Consider the following 23,342-nt stretch of genomic DNA (forward strand, 5'->3'; position numbering starts at 1 on the left):
TCCTCCAGTCTTCAAAATTGTCACACCAACCAAAGCACCCATCTCAGCTCTTGGTCTTTTTGCTCAGGACCATCCTGCTTTTAGATAGCTGCACCATTAGAATATATTACTTACAAGGTGTTAAAATTCATTCAAAAGGTAACGTTACCCGGGGGAGCATGTGCATCTTAATGAATACTGCTTAGTGATTGACTGGCCTTTAAGAAAAAAAAAATTGAAATTCTAACAGAATAATTAGAAAGAAGCTAGAAACTCTTGGGTACAAGTATAATCATAGCAATTATACGTTAAATACTAAATATGCACCAGGCTCTGAATTAAACACTTTATTATCACATTGCATCTCCATAGTATACCTATGAGAAAGACACTGTTACAGGCAGTTTTCTAAGTGAAGAAACGGGGGCTGGACGTGGTTAGGTGGCCTGCCTAGGGCCACACAGGAAGTGGAGAAGGTACAACGATGACCTGCCCAGACTGTCTGCAGCTGATGCTCTCGTTTTGTTTTTTTTTTTAACTACGCTGCCTATTAAGATGTGAGCTTGGTGCACAGTGAACATTTAATAAATGTCATTTTCCCCTATCCTTTCTTAATGTTGACTCACAAATCATGTCACGTACAAGACCCTCAGTTTTCTTGGTGATGAGGGCTGTTGTTGTGCCTGACAAGTTGTATTGAGACCAATCGTTGCTGCCAGGTCCTGGGACACAAGGCACCCTATTCTCCTGTACAAGACACATGAGTGTCATTTTTAACCAGAGGGACATAAGAACATATCTGTTAAGTTTTTTAAAATAACTGCTCAGACACCTCTGTTAGGAAATATAATTAAAACACAAAATCTTCTAACTCAGAAAAGCTTTCCACAAACCTAGTGAAGGAAGACAACAAGTTTGTGATTGAATAAGCTTTAAACCACAATATAATGGACATCACTAGCAACCCACTAAGAGATTGCAAGGGCAGAAATAAATCACACCCACGTATAGAGCTGACAGACAGAACTCATCACATGCATGTTCTCAAGATAAACAATAACTAGGAGGATTTGACAGCACTATTTGTCACACACAGTTCATCCTAAATTTACTTAGGTAATTAAGGTGACTACCTGTGTTAGTTAATTGGCCTTATACAAAGAAAAAAATTCCCTCTGTGTTTATGACAGGGGGTAATTTTGCTACTTGGAATAAGAAGCCCATGGAAGTTGGGTTCTTAACCATTTCATAGAGACTGGGAGACAGAGACAGTATCTCTCCTAGTGTTTACATTTCAAAGACATGGCTTCCAGATCCTTGAGAAGGATTTAAAATAAAGGGAGTGAGAACTTAGAACAAATTTTCTAAAGTGCATGCTCTAAGAAAAGGGAGCCCACAGAAATCTCTTCGTCCATTTGCAACAGGGAAAGTTAAGTCTCTGGTTTTAATTTATATTTGTTCTCATACCACTCTCTGTAAAATGATTAATTTGCTCTGAGTTGCAACCCAGGATTCCAAGTCCAGCTGAAAGCAGCATCTGAGATCAGACCTAGAGTAATAGTTTATCACTGTCCACAGCAAATCCCCAGAAATAGATAGGAACAGACACATAATAGCTACTCATTGACTACAATAGCACACATTCTATATTCAGAATTGGGGGAATTGTCATGGAGCAGTTTGATAAAACAAAATGTAAACTCATGATTTAATAGTGCTAAGTAAAAATCATTCTGAGAGCCTCTGGCACCAGGACACTTCTGTTGAAGAGTGAATCTCATGTTTTATTTGACTTCACGAAATAGAAATCCAACATGAATTATTTGTAGTACCCAGGAAAGGCTTGCACAAATAAGACATAGGCGTGTCTGGGGGATGGGGGACTACCAGGAACTTATGCTCGCTCTCCCTTTCCCTTTTCTCTGTTTCATTATCTTTTACTACAGACTCATATTCTCCACCCCTGCTGACCTGTCTATACCCTCCCCTCCCCAAGAAAGAGGCACGACTCTCAAACACATACAAGTCAAGTCCAAGGCTAAGGTCTGATTGATTCAACAATTCAATGGGTAAAGATACAGGAGCAACTTTTAGTTTCAGACAGTTTTCTACTTATGTGTGCAGTGAAAAGAAGAGTAAGCCAAGGTGAGAGCCTCCCAGGATTTTTCTCCTATATGCCAGAAAAGCAGAACACTTAAAGCAAAAGGGGGCAGGTAACTGCAACATGAGTTGTGGGGTGATCTGTTTCTAGGGGGTCAATTCTGAACTGCAATTAAGTGTTTTTGTATTCTGCCATTCTATTTCCAGGGGTGAGGCAGAAAGTCCCATACTTCATCAGAATGGGGGAGGGGAGGGGAAATTGTTTCCTGACAGCATCCCAGGAAAAAGAGAGAGAGGCAAGAGGAGGTGGCTTTGGAGTAGCTCTTCACAGGCTTCCCACGCTCTCCTGTCCTGGGAGAATTACAAGGCATTCTGCCAAGCTCAGGTTAGTTGTAAATCATGCATTTACTTGCCTGTGGGTCTATATGAATATGTAAAGGTCATCAAGACACCATGCCATAGCCTGTTTTCATAAAATCTTATGTACTCACTCATTGGAAGGAAACTGATTTAAAGACATATTTTCTAAATCCATGTTTTTTTTTAAATCCAACACTGATTTAGTGTGAATTAGGTGCCCATATTTGGACCAATCAAGAGTCTCACACTATGGAGATCTTTTCCCATGGTTTAAAGGGAGTTAATATGGATGGAAAAAAACTTGGACAAAAAAATAAGGCTTGGAAAAAAATATGTACAATACATCCAGAATCCCTGAGTCCCCACTGAGAGGATCCTGGTTATCAGCAGTGCAGAGGAGTCCTAAAGAGAAGACTCAAGGAAAAGGAGGTAATTCAGAAGTATAATATTAATATTAAATTCAAGATAATAGTGAATGGCACTTTCATTATTGTCTCACAGTTTCACTGAGGCCACCAAACTGAGAACCAGTGGTTTTCAGTAATTTTTAATCTTTTAAAATTTTAAATAATCTTTTTAATCTTTTAAAGAGATTATTAATAATCTTTTTAAGAGAATATTAATAATATTTTTAAGAGATTATTAATCTTTAATCTTTTCAAGATAATCTTAATCCATAATTTTTTTGAGATACTGGATATATCAGGAAAGACAGAGAGAAAGAAAAAGAGGGAGGAAATAAAATTTTACTAAGTAATGTTTAACTTTCTTGCATGAAATGCATCCTGAAGTCTAGTTTGTGCTGTGCAAAGTTAGGCTAGTTTATTTAATTTTTGAAATGTGGCCATAATCAATTAAATCTAATATATAAATTATTGTATAAAGGAGTCTTAAACCTGCTGATTCCCACGAGCTAACAGGAGCAAAATTGGTGGGAAAAAGGCAGGGCAAGAAAAGCTACAAAGCAGAGTTTTACCTCCTGTTAATCTGCAGAGCTTGAACGCAGGCTTTGAATAGGATGACAGATTGGAGCTATGCTTTTATAGTTGACTGTGATCTTTTCTATCTGTTCTAACATACTAACACACTTGGAAAAATTATGACATCTGCCTGATAGGGACAGTGAGGGAGACTGACCTCATCTGCTGGAAGACAATATTTGGAAAGATAAAGTTGTTTCTTCTTTGTACCCCATTGAGTTCAACACATGCAATAAGCAGTTCTATAATAATAGTTAACCTTTGTTATGGAGTGAATGTTTGTATCCTCCCAAAGTTTGTGCATTGAAGCCCTAACCCCCAATGTGAGTGGTTAGGTGTTTTGGAAGTACTTAAGGTTATATTAGATCAGTAGGGCAGGTCTGTTGTGATGAGACAAGTAACCTTATAAAAAGAAGATGAGGTTCCCTATCCCTATCCCCATCCCATCTCCATCTTTATCTCTCTCTCTCTGTCAATCATGTGCATATTGTGTGTGCACATATGTACACACCAAGGAAAGGCCCTGCAAGAATACAATGAGAAGGCAACTGTCTGAAAACCAGGGAGAAGGCTTTCCTAGACACCGGGTCTGCCAGCATCTTGGTCATTACCTTTCCAGTCTCTACAACTGTAAGAAATAAGTGTTTGTGGTTTAAGCCAACCAGTTTATGGTGATTTGTTACAATAGCCCGAGCTGACTAAGACAGCTTTTATAAAGGCCTTAAGTATTTGCCAGGTGTTTTCAAAGCCATTATTTCATTCAATTTTTATAATAGTCACAAAGTGGTTTTTTTAAGATTTTATTTATTTGCTCTTAGAGAGTGAGGAGGGGAAGGAGAAAGAGAGAGAGAGAGAAACATCAATGTGTGGTTGCCTATCATGTACCCCCCACTGGGGACCTGGCCCACAACCCAGGCCTGTGCTTTGACTGGAAATCAAACCAGTGACCCTTTTATTCACAGGTCAGCACTCAATCCACTGAGCCACACCAGCCAGGACACAAAGTGGTTTTTAAGAGAACTTTCATGTTTTCAGCTTCAGTGCTTCAGTTTTCTGATCTTCTGCCCCTTGCAGGACAATACTCAGTGTCACCTGGTAGGGAGTGGTGTTTGTGATTAGCATCAGGAGGAAAGAAAAGAGGACAACACAAATAATCCAGGGTTAGGGGCTCAAAGAGGAACTTTTTTTATGCAGGTGGGCAGGGAAGGATTGCTGAGGAAATAGTCTAAGGAGCAGTCTCTGCCTGCGAAGGCAGAACACAAGAGGGGAAAAAAATTGAATTGTAACAATACTGCTGAGGCTTATGTACTTTCCCTCAGAGTTTAAGAAACTAGTAACGGACTGCAGTGTTATTGGCATTGCTTTCGGTTTCACAAAGAAGCTTCAACAGCTAAAAGGAAGTAGAGCTGGGATTTGAATTGGACTAACATTCAGTCTGAAAGTTATCTATCAGAACATAAGGAAGAATTATCAGATTATTAAATAGAAAAGAGAATTTGTAATGGAGAGGATTAACTGAGGAGCAGCGCTTGGGGTAGGAATAAATGGTGAAATACATGTTACAGTAATTCCTACCACCTGTGGCAATAACAAAGGAAACTATAAGAAAAATTGTTCGCCATCTATCTCATATCAAATAGCACAGGGTGATGTAAGCAGACATGAATAGAGAGTACTGACAATACACAAGTTGAAATAAGTATTCTAATTTCTGTGAAGACTAGAAACCTACATTGTATGATTGTAAAGTTTATAAACTGTTCTTTCCCCATTTCTTACAACTGTATCACACAAATTCATTTAATACCCTGGAGAATTCTAAAGAGCTTTTTTGTAACATTTACTCTGCCATGAAAATTACCAGTGAGTTAGATGGCATAAACTATATAGTAGCAGGCAAATTGTTCTTAATAAGAATGTAAGAGTATTGCACAGTTTGTTCAGATCTGCTTAAGACATTATTAGTGGCCTGGAGCCCTAACGTTCTTTTTCAAGAGCATTTCATCCTCAAGTAATTTTTTAAAAAGTGTTCTTATCACTATGACTAAGAAATAGAGCTCTTAGCAATGGAGATTTAATGTATTTTGTAATTGGCCTCACCTTTTTGTAGGAAACAACCTTCCATGTATATAACTTAACACCATCACACACACACACACACACACAAAAAAACATTGAGATGAGAAACAGTAGGTAATTTCTTCAAAAATATCTGGAATTTTCTGTGAATGTCAACAGAAAGACAAAAATATATGTAAATAACAGAAAACTGGTACACTGAGTCAAAACTCATCAAACCACTCTGATACCAGAAGGGCTCCTATACCTTTGTTGGTCAAAGAAAACTGTATAAAAGAATATAGGATGACACCTTCAAAATTGTCATTTCAGAAGCTACTGAACTCTATCTGTGTCTAAGCTTAACTCAGTCACAAGACTAGAACTTTAACCTTTGTTGAAATATAGGCTGGGTCAGTGTTGATAACATGTAATAGTTATTTAATAAAAACCCAACATTTTAATTAACCTGATAAAATCCCCTCAAAGAAGCTTTGCTTTAGGGCTGTGGGCAAATAAAGAGGTGGAAAGTCTTCCACGCGCTTTGCTGTTGCTGTGAAGAGATCATCCCTCACTTGACATTTTCTCTGCGATAGGACTACTCCTCACCTCTCCACTACGAACAATACATGAAGAGATTAATTTGAAATTATTTCCAATAAACATAAACAAATGCAACTAAATTTCCCTTATGATATTAAACAACCTTCAGATACGTTATATCAGGAACTAAGTACTAAAATGCATTATTAGGATATCAGCTTTCTTTAAATTATTTTTACATGTTATTCTTTCAATTTTTAAAAAATTTAACTAACCTTTAGGAACATAATTATTTCTTGAAACCTCTCGAGATTTTATCATTGTGTTTATTAATGTTCATTGTATTTCACCATTACATTTTTGCAGGAATGCCTGGGAAACATGAGGTAGAAAGAAGGAAAATGTATCTCTTATAAAATAATAACAATAAGCCAAACTTGGAATTTCTGGATGAGTAAAGAACCTTAAAGAGTATTTGGTCCAGTTGCCTCATCGGATGAATGAAGAAACCAAGGATCAAAAAACATAAATCAGTTGGCTTATCCCTTTTGTCCAAGGTGTTAGCAAACCAAGCATCAAGTTCAGTGGCATATCTATTATTTCATTTTGTCTTTTTTTAGGGAGAGATCCTTTTTGAAAGCATTATTTTTCTTTCTTTATTTATTTTATAAAGATGCCCTGGCTGGTGTGGCTTAGTGGATTGAGTGCCAGCTGCAAACTGAAAGGTTGCCAATTTAATTCCCAGTCAGGGTACATGACTGGGTCACTGGCCAGATCACAGGCCAGGTCCCCAGTTGGGGACACATGAGAGCAACTGATGGATGTATCTCTCACATATCAATATTTCTCTCCTTCTTTCTCCCTCCCTTTCCCTCTCTCTGAAAATAAATAAAATCTTTTCAAAAAGTCTTTTTTGGTTAAATTATAGCTGATAACTATGTTTCAAAATTGATTAGAAATTAAATAATCAGCTATCCAATTCAAAAACAAACACTATTTTACTAATAGCTACTTGTCATATCTGACCTTCTAAAATGACAGATTTTTGTTGTTCCAAATAAATATTAAAAATTCATTAAAGAATTTTGTAAGCTGCTTATTACCTATAAAGGTATAGCCTTTTAAGACATCCTTTAGTATAAAATATGCATAACTGCCTTATAGATTATTAATAGGCTTCAGAATGTTTAGCACACTAGATGTGTTCAAAAAATCCAATTGGAATTTTGATCTCAAGTTTTATTTCAAATCTACTATTCTAATTGTGGGAGGATTTTCTTAAGTCATTTACTACTAAGTGATGATCTGCATATATATTCATGTTTTCCTCTATTAGTAATCTCAAATTAGCTCAGTCAAAATAATGTCATACTAAAGGGAAAAATAACTGCATTTGTAATTAAGAGTACAATCTTAGTTCAGTAATTCAGCTCAATGCTGGTAACTATGTCCAGATTAGTTAGGTTATAGTGTAATGCAAATATAATAAAGCAATTTTCATTTTTTGTACATGAATTCAGATGTATCTACTGGCCACTTTTTTTCATTAATAAATGAAGAATGTGAAGTGTGTTATCCATGACCTATATAAAAAGATCAAAATGTTAGACCAGTTCCTTGGTGACTGGACAAAATATTAATGGAAGAATAAAACAAATTTCTAAAAATATAAGAGCAAAAACATATCTAAAGTCAGTAAGTCAGAACTTGTTCAAAAGTCTTCAGAATGACGTACAGAGAAGAGTTCCCATATGATGAATTTCTTCATTGCAATATTTCCCTTCATTCAACTAATATGTATTGACCACATACTTTTTGCCAGGCTGTCTTCCCAATGCTGAGGGTATAGCAATGAACAAAATTCTCTGTCTACATGGAGCTTATGTCCTGTTGGAAGGGGAGAGACAAGATGTTATATGTCAGATGGTGATAAGTGCTGAGAAGAAAAATACAAAGAAGGCATGGATAATTGAACTGGGCAAGGAAGCTATTTTGAATATGAATGTCCAGAGAGAGGCTCTCTCAATAGGTGGTATTTTCAAGAAATGAACCATACAGATATCTGGAGAAAAACACTCTAAGTAAAGGAACCAGCTAGTGCAAAGGCTCTGAAATGGAATAAACTTGACCCTATTGGCACACCATTAGTAGGAAGGTGTTGGAGCAGAGTGAATAAGGAGAGAAAGTCATAGATAACTCAGCAAGATTGTGGAAGGCCTGAAACAACAGTGAGGACTCAGGATTTTAATCTGAGCAAATTGGGAAGCTTTGGGGAAGGGGGCAGGGTTTGAGTTCAAAAGTGATGTAAATCTGACTCATATTTTAAGAAATGAAGTAGGCTGCTTTGTGTAGAATACTCCACACAGGGCAAGAATAAAGCAGTGACCAGCTAGAAAGTTGATGCAATAATCCCGGCAAGAGGTGGTGGTGCTGGAGCACAGGAATGGCCATGGTGGTTCAAGAAGTGCTGAGATCCTGATGTACAGGTATCTCCCAATTTTCCAAGATTTACTGTTTTGCTACTTTGCCTATAGGAAAGACCTGCATTAGTACCTGTTTCCACTATCCAAAAGAAATTCAAAGATTTTTGCTTTTACAAAAAAAGGTGAAAAGCAAATATAGCATTCAGTATTTATTTTGCAACGAGCCTAAGTTTAGCAGGCAGTGCACACCTGGAGCAGAGAGCAGCCCTGCTAAGCCCCGTCCCAGAACCACACTTGCATCTCAGCATCAAGTAGCCATAGCTTTCAACTGTGGCTGTGGGCATCTGTGCTTTATCTCGATATTTTTTGTTAGTTTGTTTTACACAATTTCAGCAGGAATGCTCTTTTGTATATCAGGAAAAATTTCTCTTTGGAAAGGAGAGTAAGCAAGTTTCATTATTGGTAGCAATTTTCTTTGTGGAAAGTAGCATAACGTCCTCCCAAAGCATCCATGTCTAATTCCCATACCTGCAAATATGTTACTTTACACGGCAAATAGGAATGAAGGTTGCAAATGGAACTAAGGTTGCAAATGGAACTAATGAGGTGACCTTAAAAAGCAAAAGATTTATACAATCTGAAGACAAACTAGAGTACATCATGAGGTGACCTTAAAATAGGGAGATTATCCTGGACTATCTTGGTGAGCCTACAGTAACCCTAAAAGTCTTTAGGAGTGGAAGAGGGAAGCAGAAGAGTGAGTCAGATGAAGCGACAACTACTGAAGAGGGACACAGACAGATGCAACATTGCTGGCTTTAAAATCAGAGGAAGGGGGCATGCGCAAGGTGAGGGACAGACTCTCGAAGCTGAGATGGCCTAAGAAACAGATTTTTCTTTGGAATCTCCAAAAGGGTACACAGTAGTCTTACCTACACCTTGATGTATCTACACCTTGTAAGATCCATGTCAGACTTCAAATCTACAGAATGGTAAGATAACAAATTTGTGTTTTTAAGTCAGTTTGTAGTAATTTGTTAGAATTGATTAGATTGGGGTATTAGAAAAAGAGAAGAGTCAAGGGTGACTAGCAGTTAACATAATTTGATTTTAATAACTTGTCTGACTTACAAATTGTTGATTCATGACTGGCATAACTAAATATGTTTTTAAATATCTTTTGGAAATCTAAATATATATACATATATAATATATAAATATGTGTGTGTGTGTGTGTGTGTGTGTGTGTGTGTGTATATATATGAGGGACTCCAGTTCAAATGGAGGTACCCGTCAGTGACCTGATTGCCCCTGCTTTACTCAATATTTTTAATACTTAGAATATAAACACAAACTTTTATTCATAGTTGATCACTTAACACAAAGCTCTATGAAGTGTGAGTATAAAGTACTAACAAAATATTTTTAGCTAACCAAGTAGTACTTAAAAATGGACATTGTTGTTCCAGACTGTCAGTTGGCAAGGCTAAATCCTAACAACAATTTGGTGCTTTTCAAAACAGGATTGAATCTCTTTCTTTGGCATAATCCTATAAGCAAAGCATATTATAAACTTTTAAAACTACCTTTTTTTCCTGAAAATAAGCTAATAAGATATTGTTCCATTAATGTCCTTTTTTATTTGCCTTTCTTATCATACAAAAATAACTTCAGGCAGAATCATACACTTTCTTCATTCATTCAATAGATATTTACATTTTTGTACTTGGTTCATTGGACATAGAAGAAAATCACTTTTTTTTTGTCTGAAACACCATAACACCAACTGCATTATTCCCTTAGCAATAAGTTCCAAGACAACCAACCAAATGGGGAAGCGAGGTATTTGTCCAATTCCAGGAACCCAAAAGAACAAAGGTATAACAGTTGTTGTTTTGAGAGATCTGGACATATGTCAAAGAAATTGTCAATATTTGAGCAATGAGGCAGAAACAAGCTCCTGGAAAAACCAAAAGGAACACCATCAAAGACAGGGTACAAGGCTAATGTGAGAGATATGGTTTATATAGAAACTTTGATTCTGGGAGAAGAACCTTGTGGAATAGAATGAGTCAGGTCTATCAATCAGTGGTGCTAAACTTGGTTGACTAGTTGAGCATCTGGGCTTATATTTGACACAGTTGGCCCACTACTTGGTTGGTAGCTAAGGGAATAGGGGGGAATGAGCTATGTGAAAAATGGATGGCTATAGGATCTCCAGTCTGGACAGTGACTTGACATAAAGCTAATCAGACTGAGGAGGGGGGCACTAAGGAAAAGCCAAAATTGTATTTCTTGCTGCTTCTGTCATTGATGAGAAAATTATGTGGGCCTGGGCCTACATGAAATTGTAAAGAAAGAAATGAGAAGGTATAATAATATAATAAGGAGTTGAAACAGGAAAATATTGATTCGGTTAAAGTGTTGGTGTTAAAAGAAGCTTAATTCTAAAAGATGAAAGAAGTAAGAGTTCAAAGGAAAAAGCATGAATTTTTGAAGGCTCCCTACTTTTCCCCTCCTATGGAAAACTGAACCACTAACCATCTGTCTCACTCTAATAGGAGATTTTAAATTGTGTATTTGTCCACAGTACCTCTTCTTCACTGTTTGTACACCCCCTTTACCATACTTGGACCAGGAGTTAACTTACTGAATGAGCCTCTCAATACTCTTTCGAAGAAGTATGTGACCTAGCAATAATTTAAAAGCCTCTCTTTTTCAGATGTACATCAGGCCTTGCAAACTAACTTCATTAGAGGTGGTAGCATCAAAAAGTGGAAATTATCTCAAATAATTAAGGAAATACCCCGAATATTTTAAGCAGTTCCTCCAACTGTAGGTACCAGTTGTGTAGACTTCTTGCAATTGCTGCTCATCTCAGCGCCCAGTGCAAACAGACAATGTTGCTGCCACCCAGGGCGGGACTAGAATGAGAAGGCAGGATCACTTGCCTTAAGCACAAAATTTAAGAGAGTACTGAATAATAAGTATTATATTGAGTAAAATATTAAAATTTTAAATAAAGACAAAGTCAGTACCTTAATCCATTTTTGTTTCTCTGATGAAGAAATATTTGTCCTAAGAAGAGAGAACATACTCTAAACTATGTATGCACTTATATGTTCCCTATTTAGAAACATGGGGTTTAGTATATTGATTAGTCTTTATATAAATATGAAAATGTGAACTGTTAAATTTGAAGCTATGAAATCAATTGTTAATTCATAAGGCACTAAATGCCCAAAAATTTTGACTTAACTCTCACTTTTTCTTATCTTTTATTTATCACTTATCTATACAATAAATGTTTTGAGCATTTAAATAGGATTTTTTTAAACACCAAGTTACCATAGATGTGTTTCTCCAGATACACTAGATATAGAAAAATATAAAAATTTCTATAATGCTATAGAGATTCATCATGCAAATGACATACAACTCAGCTTTTAGACATTCACCACTCTATGTAACTCATTTGTGTCCATTTTTACCCAAACTTGACCCAAAAAACAGCCCCAACACTAGTGTTCTTTTTTTTTCAGGGTTTCTTTTTTAAGTTTTGATTTATTTTTAAATCATTATTTACTTAATTTTTTCCATCACTATTTATCCTCCCATACCCTCCTCTTCATCCACCCACTCCGCCCCTCCACACACCAATCACCAAACTATTGTCTGTGCCCACCAGTTCTTTCTTTTTTTATTGGTTGGATGTTGTGATGGGTCACTTTGCACAATGTGCTCAGGCTGTCCTCCTAGCCCCAGCCACCAGATCACTCAGTTGAGCTTTTCTGCTCAGCTCTTTTCCCGCCTTTGCCCAAAGGAATGCCCAGCAACCGTGTGAGTTGCCCTCTACTCTACAGCTGACTGAAGAAATATGATTTTAACAAAGCAAGTCATATTTCTCATGGGAATTTTTAACTCTGCTGCTCAACATTTAAGTTCCATTATATTGCTACATATTCCTAAAAAAAGTTTACTTCCACCATATTCCTTATAGGAACTGCCTCTCTCTTCCAGGAGATACAAATGTACAACATGTACCTGGGTTCCTCAGTCTACCCCATTCTCCTGCCTTTCAGCGAATCTGTAATTGTATTTAAAGAATGTCTTCTTGATTCCCCAGTCACCTAAATGTGTAAAAGGTTTCCCTCTTTTCACTAGAGACACATCTACCAATCCAGGAAAATTATTTCCTTTGACTCGCTTCCTGTCCTGTGTCAGTGTATGTCTCCAGCAGTGTTTGCCCGGGAAGCTTCAAGGTGGCCATGAATGAAGCCAAGTCAGCCACCTTTGTCCTTTGTTCTATTCCCTCCCCTCTCAAGGTAAAGGCTCATCCCTGCACACACAAGCACTGTGCATTTCAGCAGCCGACTCCAGGGGTTCTGTACTCCAAAAAGGATCTCTTACTAACCTGGTTTTCTTTCATGTACTAAAATCAGTCATCCCTTCAGCCCTTTTCTCGGTTTCCTTCCACCATTTACCACTGAGCCTCAAAGTCAGTTCTTATGACTTCACTCTTTCCTAACCCTCCTCTTTTTTCTTCATTCAATTCTAGGAACTCCTTTATATGTTCCCTCTGAACCTACCTTCAGCTTTAACTGGGACTCTTGTATGCTAAGACCTATTGGTCCTGTAGTTAGCCAGTGGTGCTAACTGGAAGCCAGATGATGAGCACAGTCTCTGACTAGTTATCCTGCATCTTTAGGGGGAACTTCCCAGCCAGAGGTAATCTGCTCACTCCCACTCCCTGAGATTCTGCTCATCTGTGATCAGATGCAGAAGGAATAACCATGCAGACATCAGAGTCAGCCCCCTCCACGAAACTCTGCCTTCCTCACTATTCCATGTTTGTTTTGTCATGAGTGTTGCCTTGTCCATTCCCCCTCTCCAGTTGCATTTACTAGAAGTAGGAAATTGAGGGACTTTGTGGTCTTTCCCAGAGCTTGCAGTTCTCTTTATTATAAATAGCTGTTGCAGCAACTTGCACTAACCAGATACCATTGTTCATGCTGCACTCCACAGCACGCTATGCAAAACTCCCTCAAGTCTTGACATATATGTTAAGGTACTTTCAATGATGTATGTGTACCAACTTGACATATAAGTCTCAGCATCTACCTGCATTATTGACTAACATTTTGACTGATGTCAGACATTCTGCTGTAGAAAAAGAGGCATTTGTGCTATTTGAAAACATATATAATTGTTAGTGCCAGACTCTACACATTTTCTATTAATCTCTGTTGCATCTGTACCTTGGAAGCTTTTCACCCCACTAACATTCCAATGATGTGTTCCAACCACAATTCAAAATTGTCTTCTCAAGTTGCTGGCACTAGACTCTTTCCCCTCCCCACCCCCATCCAAGTCTCTAGATCCTGCGTAGTGTAAGTTCTCAACCAAGAGCTGAAACACTGGCCCTAATATAATTTTCAATAGCAATCCAAACAGCTAACAGAGCTAACTGGAGCCCTTAATTACAGCAAACCTATGTGCAATACATCCCTTTTCTTCTTTTTTGACAAACTTCAGGTTTTGGTTTTTTTAATGATGTCATGGTTGACTTAAACCATGGCAAATATACAGCTGGATACTTCATGAAGGAGTTTCTTTGATCTATTCTTGTAAGCTTACAAAACATTGAACATGTGAGACACTCCAGGTGAAAAATTCAATATTCTAATGACTTTTCTGTATCATCCATCTGGTTTTTGGTTTCTATACCAAACACCAACCTTGTTCGTAGTAAATCAATTTCTACTCCCTGCACCACTGGCTATGGGGAGCAGATACTAGAGGCTGCTCTATTAAGGTTGATGTTTTAATCTGATAGACATCTAGATGAACTCCATAGATAGAGTACCTCAGAAAATTCTTCAAGGTCCCCAGTGTCAGATACATCGCTTAATGGTACAGGTTATCTATTTCTTTGCCAAACCATCCCTGATTTAAAATGAAGCTAGTTTTTCAGTTGTCAGAGAACACACAATCACATCACACATATTGAGATCACTTTTTAAAAATAGTTTTACTCAAGTTTGGCAAGGATGTGTCATTTATCTTAAATCCATTCCTTAGCTCCATTCACTAAGCCTTTTCCATAACTTGAATCTTACCCACATGCAGATACTGAGCAGGTAGTTTGCTGCATATGACTGGAATTCACAGAGGCTGTTTGAACTGGAGATGCACATTTGGAGTTCTGAAGTTATAGAGTGGAGGGGATTGTGAAGCCCAAGCTCTGGAGCCTTCCATATTCTAGAAGTTAGGAAAGTAGAGAGCAAGTAAAAGCCAAGGAAAAAGTTGTTTAAAGGACACTTTGCCAAGTGATGCTGATAGACCAAATAAGATAAAGAATGAGAATTAACCTCTCATTCTGGACAGTGCATCACCAGTGATCTTGACTAGAACAATTTCAATGACAATGGGCAAAGGCCTGGTTGGGGTAAGTTCAAGAGACAATGAGAAGAGAGAAGTTGGAGGTGGTGAGTATAAACAATACTTCTGAGGATTTTTGCTGCAAAGAGGGACAGAGACAGAAGGGAAAGGAGTTGTCAGAGTAAAAAGGATCAATATAAGATTTTTGATTGAAAAAATAGCACAGTCTGTATTATTTCAATAAGCACACGCTTATTGAAAGAAAATAAGAATGTATAAGTGAAAGATCATTATTTTCTAGAATGGTGATATTCAAAAGGCAAGAGGGCATGGGTACGTGCAACAGTGAAAAAGATGACATTTGCCAAGAGCAGAGACAGTTTATCCACAATTATAAGAAAAAAGGGACCAGTATATGGGCCCCAATGCCCATATAAGGAGATTTGGTGGTGAGTTCCAGTGATAGTTCTTTTCTGATAGTTTCTTTATTCTCACTAAAATCAGCATTCATGAGCTGTAAGTGAGCTATGTACGTAGGAGGTTAGTTGAATGTTTAGGAAGAAAAGTAAAGGTGTGAAATACTTAGCTGACAGTGGGAGGATTAGTAGACTAGGAATATATATCAGGAATATATATAGCTTGATGGCCGGACGATATTAAAGTCTCACTTGAGATCAGTAATCATGAATTTACAGTGAGACAGTCATAGGGTGATCCAGCTTTGACCTGTCATGTAGATTCAAGTATACATTAAGCATAGATTTTGATTTAATTAGGGTTGTATTTTGACAAAAAAAAGAGTAATAAAGTGAGAAAGGGACAAAAAAAAGTTCAATCTGCCTAAAATAGTGACAGTAATGATTGATGAGGAAATTTAAGCTAAATAAAGGAGTAAAGAAGGTAAATAAGAGAATGCATAAAGATGTAGAATCAATGGATTGGAGTCCCTGGTGAGAATTAGAAATTCTAGATTTGCAATACAAAAAGAAATGAGCCAGAACCCCATCTTTATTCCACCCTCCCCAAAAAAGTATCAGTTATAATATGAACAAGAGGGTGCTTCTTCAAATTGAGGTTAAGGATACGGTATGGTTTTTTATAATGACAAGGTCTAAATGACAAGGTCTAATGGTAATGACTAGGAAAAATGGGCAAGAAAGAGTATAGAACAAAGTCATTGGAGGAAGGAAGATTAAGAAACGAAGTACCCACATCATTTTAAGACCATGTATGTAGATATTGAAATTATCAAGAGTTATGAGTCATATAGAAGAAAGAGTGTGTCCCAGGAGCAAAGTCTTTTAAGGCATCAGACGAAGTGACTGAAACATTAACAGAAAAGCCAATCTTTCTTTCTGCTATTTGCTAACAAAAATAGATAATTTTCTTATTATTTTAGATATGATAACAAAAGATAGCATGTAAACAGTCAGAGCAGAATATTTTGAACATTTTTATTGTTGACTGACTACCCAGGATTTGTTTATGCATTTCTCCTTCTTATGTGAACCTGAATTTTGTTCTGGTACCCACATCTTCTAGTGAGGAATTATGTGCTGAAGGCACTGTTACCATTAACTCCCATCTTCAGATAATACCTGACTATATTAAGGATAAATTCATCACCCTTACCAGTGATTAGTTAAGAAATGGCATGTGATTTGGTTTGTCCTAGTGAAATACCATAAAGGATTCCCAAATGCTTCTGAATAAGTTTCTCCTAGAATTTTTTCCCCTGGAAGGACTTTCAGAAATGACAATATATCTTATTTTTACAGCTGCTGGCAGGTTTTACATCTTTTTCTTTTGCTTTGTCACTAGAGTACTATATTTCCATAAGTAGCTTATTCTTCAGTTTGGATCCTGGAATGAATACAATGTGTAGAATAAAGTCAAAGATAACCCAAGTAGACACACAAATGAGAAATAAGTCCTTTTTACTGTAAACCAAAGAGCTTTGTGATTTGTTATTGCAACATAACCTTGCACATACTGACTGATACAAAGCATTCCAAAAATATATACATGTGAGATCTAAATAAGATATTTTAACTAACTTAAGAGCTGGCATTGCATAGATTCATATTAATAGTCAGAAACAAAGATGTAGTTTACTCTCCCCCACCTGCTCCTTATCCTCTTGATCTCCATGCAAAGATTTCTGCCAGATGTTTCCAGAAATACCTTTGGGATATATCAAGGGAGATGTAAAATTAGTTTTCTTGGTTATCCTATAGCAACTGCCATTTTCTTCTTTCTGGCTCAGCTTGCTGCACAGATGTCTTCTGTATCTGCCAACATAAGAAAGATTATTTTCATAGCTAGTTCACACCAGGGGCACTGTTGTTGCTCTTGATATCTCTTGAAGTTTGTGCTGAGGCTTCTGATGCCAGATAGCCAGGGAGCTGATGTCTGCAAAACAGCATGGTCTATGTCCCTGCTAAAGTGTCAGTTTTGTTAACTACAATTCTATCACCAATTCTGCTGAAATGTTATGCTATCAGGTCCCCAGGAGGTTTTAGTAAATGGCTTATTTTCTCTCTCTCTCTCTCTCTTTCTCTCTCTCTCTCCCCCTCTCCCCCTCCCTCTCCCTCTCCCCCCTCCCTCTCTCTCCCCCTCTCTCCCTCTCTTCCTCTCTCCCTCTCTCTCACTTTGAGTTTTTTGTACTGGTCCAGAGGGGTTTTTAATTAACCCTATTCTGTATTCAAAGTAGTCCTCTCCCTTGCTAGCCAAATGCCTTTGAACACATTATCTTTAACTTCATATTAGCACATGTTCTCTCTCAGATGGGTCTCCACTCCCCCATACACCTAGATTCCTGCCCCAACAACTTTCCAGTAGAACATGTCCTGAAACTCATTCAGCAGATGTGTGTTGAAGTTCCACTCTATACTGGGCATAATGTTAAGTACTAGAGATGCAATGATCAATGAGAACACAGTCTTGGCCCTCCAGAAGCTTAAAGTCTATGAGCAAAACTGAAAGGTACACAACATTGTTGTAGGACTGTCTCCAAGGTGATACAGGAGCACAGTGAGTGAAAATAACTAATATTGGCTATCAGGGAAAAAGCATGTCTAATCTCAAACCCAAAGCATGACAGAAATCACACCATTATGTAGCAGGAAGAAAAGGAAGAGAGGCAGAGGAAGTAGTATTTGCAAAAGCCTGGAACTGAGAAGAAATGTAATCAGTTTGCAGAACTGAAAGTCAGACAACATGAATGGCTCCACAAAGAGCACACGCTCTGTGAGGGCAGGGCAGTGTCCCCACATTCTCCATGCCTGGTAATTACCTAATGCATAGTAATTACTTGCTAGGAATGAGTGGTCCTAGATTATGAGGATCAAAAAGACTGACAACATATGTGGGTGGAAAGTTCTGTGGGAACAAAACCCTGAGGGTCCATGTAAGACACATGAAGTGTTCTGGTTCAGAGAACAATTGATAACTTTTGAAAATTTTGTAAAAACAGTAAGAAGAACACAATTGTAACAGTGGAAAATTGTAAAGGTGGGGAATTGTAACCACCCCACAATTCTTTTGACATTATGTCTGTAAGTGCTGACTCTGACTAATATGCAGCCTCTAGATGAACAACATGTTTATATAAGAATCCCAGGAAATAATTACAAAAGATACAGATTTCAACCTTCAAGCATCACAATTCCAGGCTGACCTTCAACCATAGAGTCAGGATGATGTGAAGCCAGGATGACTGAAGCCAGGGTGACTAAACCAGGATGATGCACACAGGACCATCACTTGTCTTACCGGAGTGGACTGGGTTCATCTGCACATAAAGAACTTTTCAACCCCCTCCCTTGATTGCTTTGTTCTGTTCCCCTCTCCCTCCTTATAAAAACCTCTGCCTCCACTGAGATGGTAGAGATGGAGATGGTAGAGATGGCCTTTGAAACGCGAGTCTCCCATCTTCTCAGGAGATGGGCTTTGAAATTTGAGTCCCCTACCTTCCCAGGAGATGGGCTTCATGACATGAACCCCTACCTTCCCAGCAGGTAGGTTTTGAGGAGTGGGTACCCCATATACCAGGTGGCCTGCATCTGAAAATAAACTACTTTATTTACATCAGTACTTGCCACCAGAATATTGGCTTTCTTAGCAGCAGGCAGCTGGACCTGCTTTTCGTTACACAATTACATTTGTACTTCTTCACAGTGTCTGAGTTCTTTAGATTAATTACTAAAATTAAATATAGGAGTTCTACTTAGGTAGTGATTACAGTAATCAGCTAATTCAAGTGATAACTAATATTTATTTTACATTTTATGAGCCTATTCTAAATGATTTTCTTGTATTACCTCATTTAATCTTGTCAAAAACTCAGTGAGGTGGATAACATTTTTTCATCTTTTATGAAGGAGGGATCTGAATCACAGGAGTTAAGCAACCTGCTCAAGGTCACATAAGCAGTGAGTAGGTAAGAAGCAGAGCCAGTATTCAAAACCATACTCTTAACCTCTTTCTTATATTCTACATCACAAGAAAAATATTAGTGATTTATTTAAAAGGGGGAAAGCACAGTATTGGTGGAGAAAAGTATCCTAAAAAGAGGGATGTTAAAAAGGGAAAACTAACAAGAGTTGGAAACAGGATTACATGCTCGCTGTGTGGATAAGGGAGATAGAGTCAAGGCTGATATTTCAGTTTCTAGCTTGGGCAAGTAAGGAAGTGCAAAAGAAGGATATTGAGGATGGGGAAAATTTGATACAATATATGTAATATTGTAAGTGCTTACAAGACATTAAATGAAGATAGTGAATAGATAGTTATAACTGTTGGTATGGGTGGCAATTTGGATGGAGATTTAGATTCAGGTTCCCAATTTAAGATTGTCATTGCAACCATGTAGGACACACTCATTCACAGAGTATGTACAGTGAGAAAAGAACACAAAGGATATAATCCTGATGCATGTGAAAATTAAAGAGGCACAAAAAGGAAGACTGTCATATTAAACACACACACACACACACACACACACACACACACACCACAGGAGTTAAGCCAGGAGAATGTGGTGTCACAGAAGTCAGTATTAAGCCACAGAGAAATCAAGAGCTTCAATAATAGGGAGCAGAGATACAGAAGCAAAAATCCGATTGCTTAGAATAGAAGTTACAAGAAGTCACAAAGTGTTGGGGACAGTTAAATGGAAATTTTGACAAATTTCTGGAGGTTCAGTATGGACTAACAGGAGACTAAGAAATCTCTAGAGCCACAGCCTTAGAGGAATTCCAAATTTGGTAAGCTTTCCCCACGGGTTCTCAGAGTGAGGATCCAAGAAAGATTCCTTCAGGGCTGTGGTAAGGAGGAAAGAATATCCAGTGAGAAAGTTCTCCATAATAAAGGCTTTCTCTCCAAGGGAAGGACTTTACCTGAGTTTAGGAAGTAAATATCTGCACACATTATCCCCTCCAGCCTTCCTGTCTCAAGGTATAAATGCACATTGTCAGAAAGGAATATAGTTTGATGGAAATAAACTGAAAAAATTATCACCAAGGAAACGAGCAGGCTCAGGGGCCGGTGGGGAAGCTAAATCACCAGAGGAGGGACAGAAACTCTGGAGGAGACTCTGGCCAAGTTGATCTTAACACTCCTTTCTGCTTGATTAAACTGTATGCAGCCTACTCTATGGCTCTGACTTACCTTTCCGTGAAGTGCTTATTAATACTTTATAAAACTTATAAATTCTTTCCCTGGCCCTGTGAGATGTAAATGTTTTTGAAAGACTCCAGTCAAGGTTCTCTCAAGGACCTGGGAGTCTCCAGTCATGGAAGAAAGTTGATGTTTCAGATAGCCTAAGATCCACCCATGATGGCTCTTAAAATGTCTCCCAGCTATTGTTAGAGTAGAGCGAGTGTCCAGAGCTGGTCTCCATTCTCTCCCTTATTGCTGGCAAAACTATTAGAATAAAATTAAATTTTACTTGAAAACGAATGAGGAAGTAGTTATGAGTGTCAAATATACACTGCAGAGATGTCAAGTGAAATAGTCTGATTCTACCCAGTGAATTTAACAAGGAGGTTAAAAGAAACAACAGGATTGTGAAAAAGAAAAAATTTGGATAGAGTCTTCATGCCAGTGAGGAATTTTCAACCCATATTGGATGGGCCAGGAAAGTTCAACTTTTAAAAAAATGCAAGGAAAGAAGAAGAAAGATTTAAGAACAGAGAGATTGGACTTAAATAACTTTTCTGTTTCAAGCAGCAGGAATCAACTTCAGCTAACTTAAAAAGCTATTATGGTAACTTCTAAAAAAGTCTGAAGTGACCCAATGTAATCCAGAATGGAAATGCTGCAAAACCTATGGAAGGATGCGGGTGGCATCCTCCACATGGGCCCCAAAGATCCCTGTGGCCCAGGGACTCACTTCTAATGAATAAATATGGCAAAAGTGATAGAAAGTCATTCTCAAAAATACGGTGACTTACTTCTTGATCTCTCTCTTTCTCTGTCAGATTTTACTCTAGGGGATATAAGTGGGTGTAAGTTTCGTGTGGGGGGTAGATAACTTGTCTCTTTAGTTTTACAGATCTATAGGTAAAAGGAACTGAAACTAAGGAACTATATACTTAAAAAACTGTACCTAAGGATTCTCATTTGCACCTGACCCTCATTTATACAATGTGCCTCTGGGCTGTGAGCTGATGTTATATTAAGATAAGGCTTTTGGGGGCCCTTCAGTGAGGCTGACTATCTCTGGAGTTGGCAGCGGCTTGAATCACTGGGGGTGAGGAAGTGTACTCTAGTAGGTAGCCACTAAAATAGCCCTCATTGATCTTCACCTCCTGACATTTATATCCTCAGGTATAAATGTGAGCTCTTCATGAATGTGAGCTGGCCCTGGTAATTCTTCTAATGATTAAAACAGCAAAAGTAATGGGATGTAAATTTCAAGGTTAGATTACAAAAAGACTGTTATTTCTGCCTGGTTAGCCCTCTCCTACTCTCCCTCCAAACCCCAGCTCTGGAAAAGCAGCTTTAAGGAAAGCAATTAGCCCTATGGAGAGATTAGTGTGGCAAGAAAATTACATATCAGGTCAGCTGCCAGAGAGGACCCTTAACTTATGAATGGCCATATGAGTGACCTCAGAAGTGAACCTTCTATCAGCTTGGGGATCACTCTAAGCACAGACAGCACCTTGATTGAAGCTATGTGAGAGACCCTAAGAGGTACCTAGTGAAGGCCTACTTAGATTCTGAAGCTATAAAAACCTGTAAGATAATAAATATGTATTAAGTTACTGTGTTTTGGAGTAATTTATTACCCTACAGTAGGTAACTAATATAAACCAAAAATCATGGGGCACAACTCCATCTGAACATCCTCTTTATCTCTATCTTCTGCTTCTCTGTACTTTTCTCCCTGGGAGTAACATGACAGAAAACACTGAGCTCCTTAGGGTCCATCTTTCCAGGAAACTGACTGACCACACTTTACTCAGTTGTCTCCTGTAGTAACATCAAGCACGGTCAGAGGGACGGGGTCACACTATGCATCCACTAGAGCCACCCTTGCTCATGGATGAGGCCAATTTAATACTACCAACCTAAGCATAGACACTAAACAAGGTTTTATTTTGAGCTTCTTAAAGGCATGTTTTTACAATGGATATGTCAAACATCTCCAAAGATACATTATGTTGAAATTTCTATACTTCCCCAACCTAACAACTTCTATCATAAATTTTAAGTCATGTTGAATCATTCAACTATGTGGGGATTTTAATTGCTTTTTGCATGCTTGGGGAAACTCTTTCCTGAAGTCAGAAATTATTGACTTTCTAAAATATCGAATACAAAGAAATATCAGTCACTCCCAATCTGAGTTCCAGAACCAAATACTGCTTAGGTAGTTTAGGCAAAAATAACAGTAAAATTAAAGTGTGTGTGAGGGAGGGGAGGTAATATGGCCTTTTCCACCCTATAGATAATAGATTTGAAGCCCTGATTTTGAAAACCTCGAGGTAATAATTGAGATGGTAACATGCCTATTAAGCCATTTATTTATAATTATTTTAATAATACAAGAACAGTGAAAAATTACTAGATAATTAAATCAAGATACATATAGGTTTAAAAGGATAAAAAAAATGTCCAATAGTCTGATTTCTTAAAATGTTTAAAAATACAAGGTACTAAATATAACCAAAATAATTGATAACTTAAAAAATATGGGCAGTGGCAGAAAAGGGAAAGATTTCTTTTGGCTTCTAAAAAATGTTTGATATGGTACAATAACCACACAGTTTCAATAAAATGCAAAATCTGTAGTCAAAGAAAGAAAACAAAAGATTTGAAAAGTAAAGGGGAAAATAAGAAACACCAAAATGTTAAAAATACTTTTTAAAAACTTTAAACTGGAATGTATTTGTTCAGTCATGTGTTATACATTTACTCATTTATTCAACAGGTATAAATTTGTGCCTATTTTATTCTAGGCCTTCTAATATGTTCTGAAGAAGACAGAAGCTATACTTATGCTCTTGGAGTA

Source organism: Phyllostomus hastatus, unplaced genomic scaffold (genome assembly GCF_019186645.2).
Source record: "Phyllostomus hastatus isolate PE091 unplaced genomic scaffold, TTU_PhHast_1.1 phas_scaffold_93, whole genome shotgun sequence".
Taxonomy (NCBI): domain Eukaryota; kingdom Metazoa; phylum Chordata; class Mammalia; order Chiroptera; family Phyllostomidae; genus Phyllostomus; species Phyllostomus hastatus.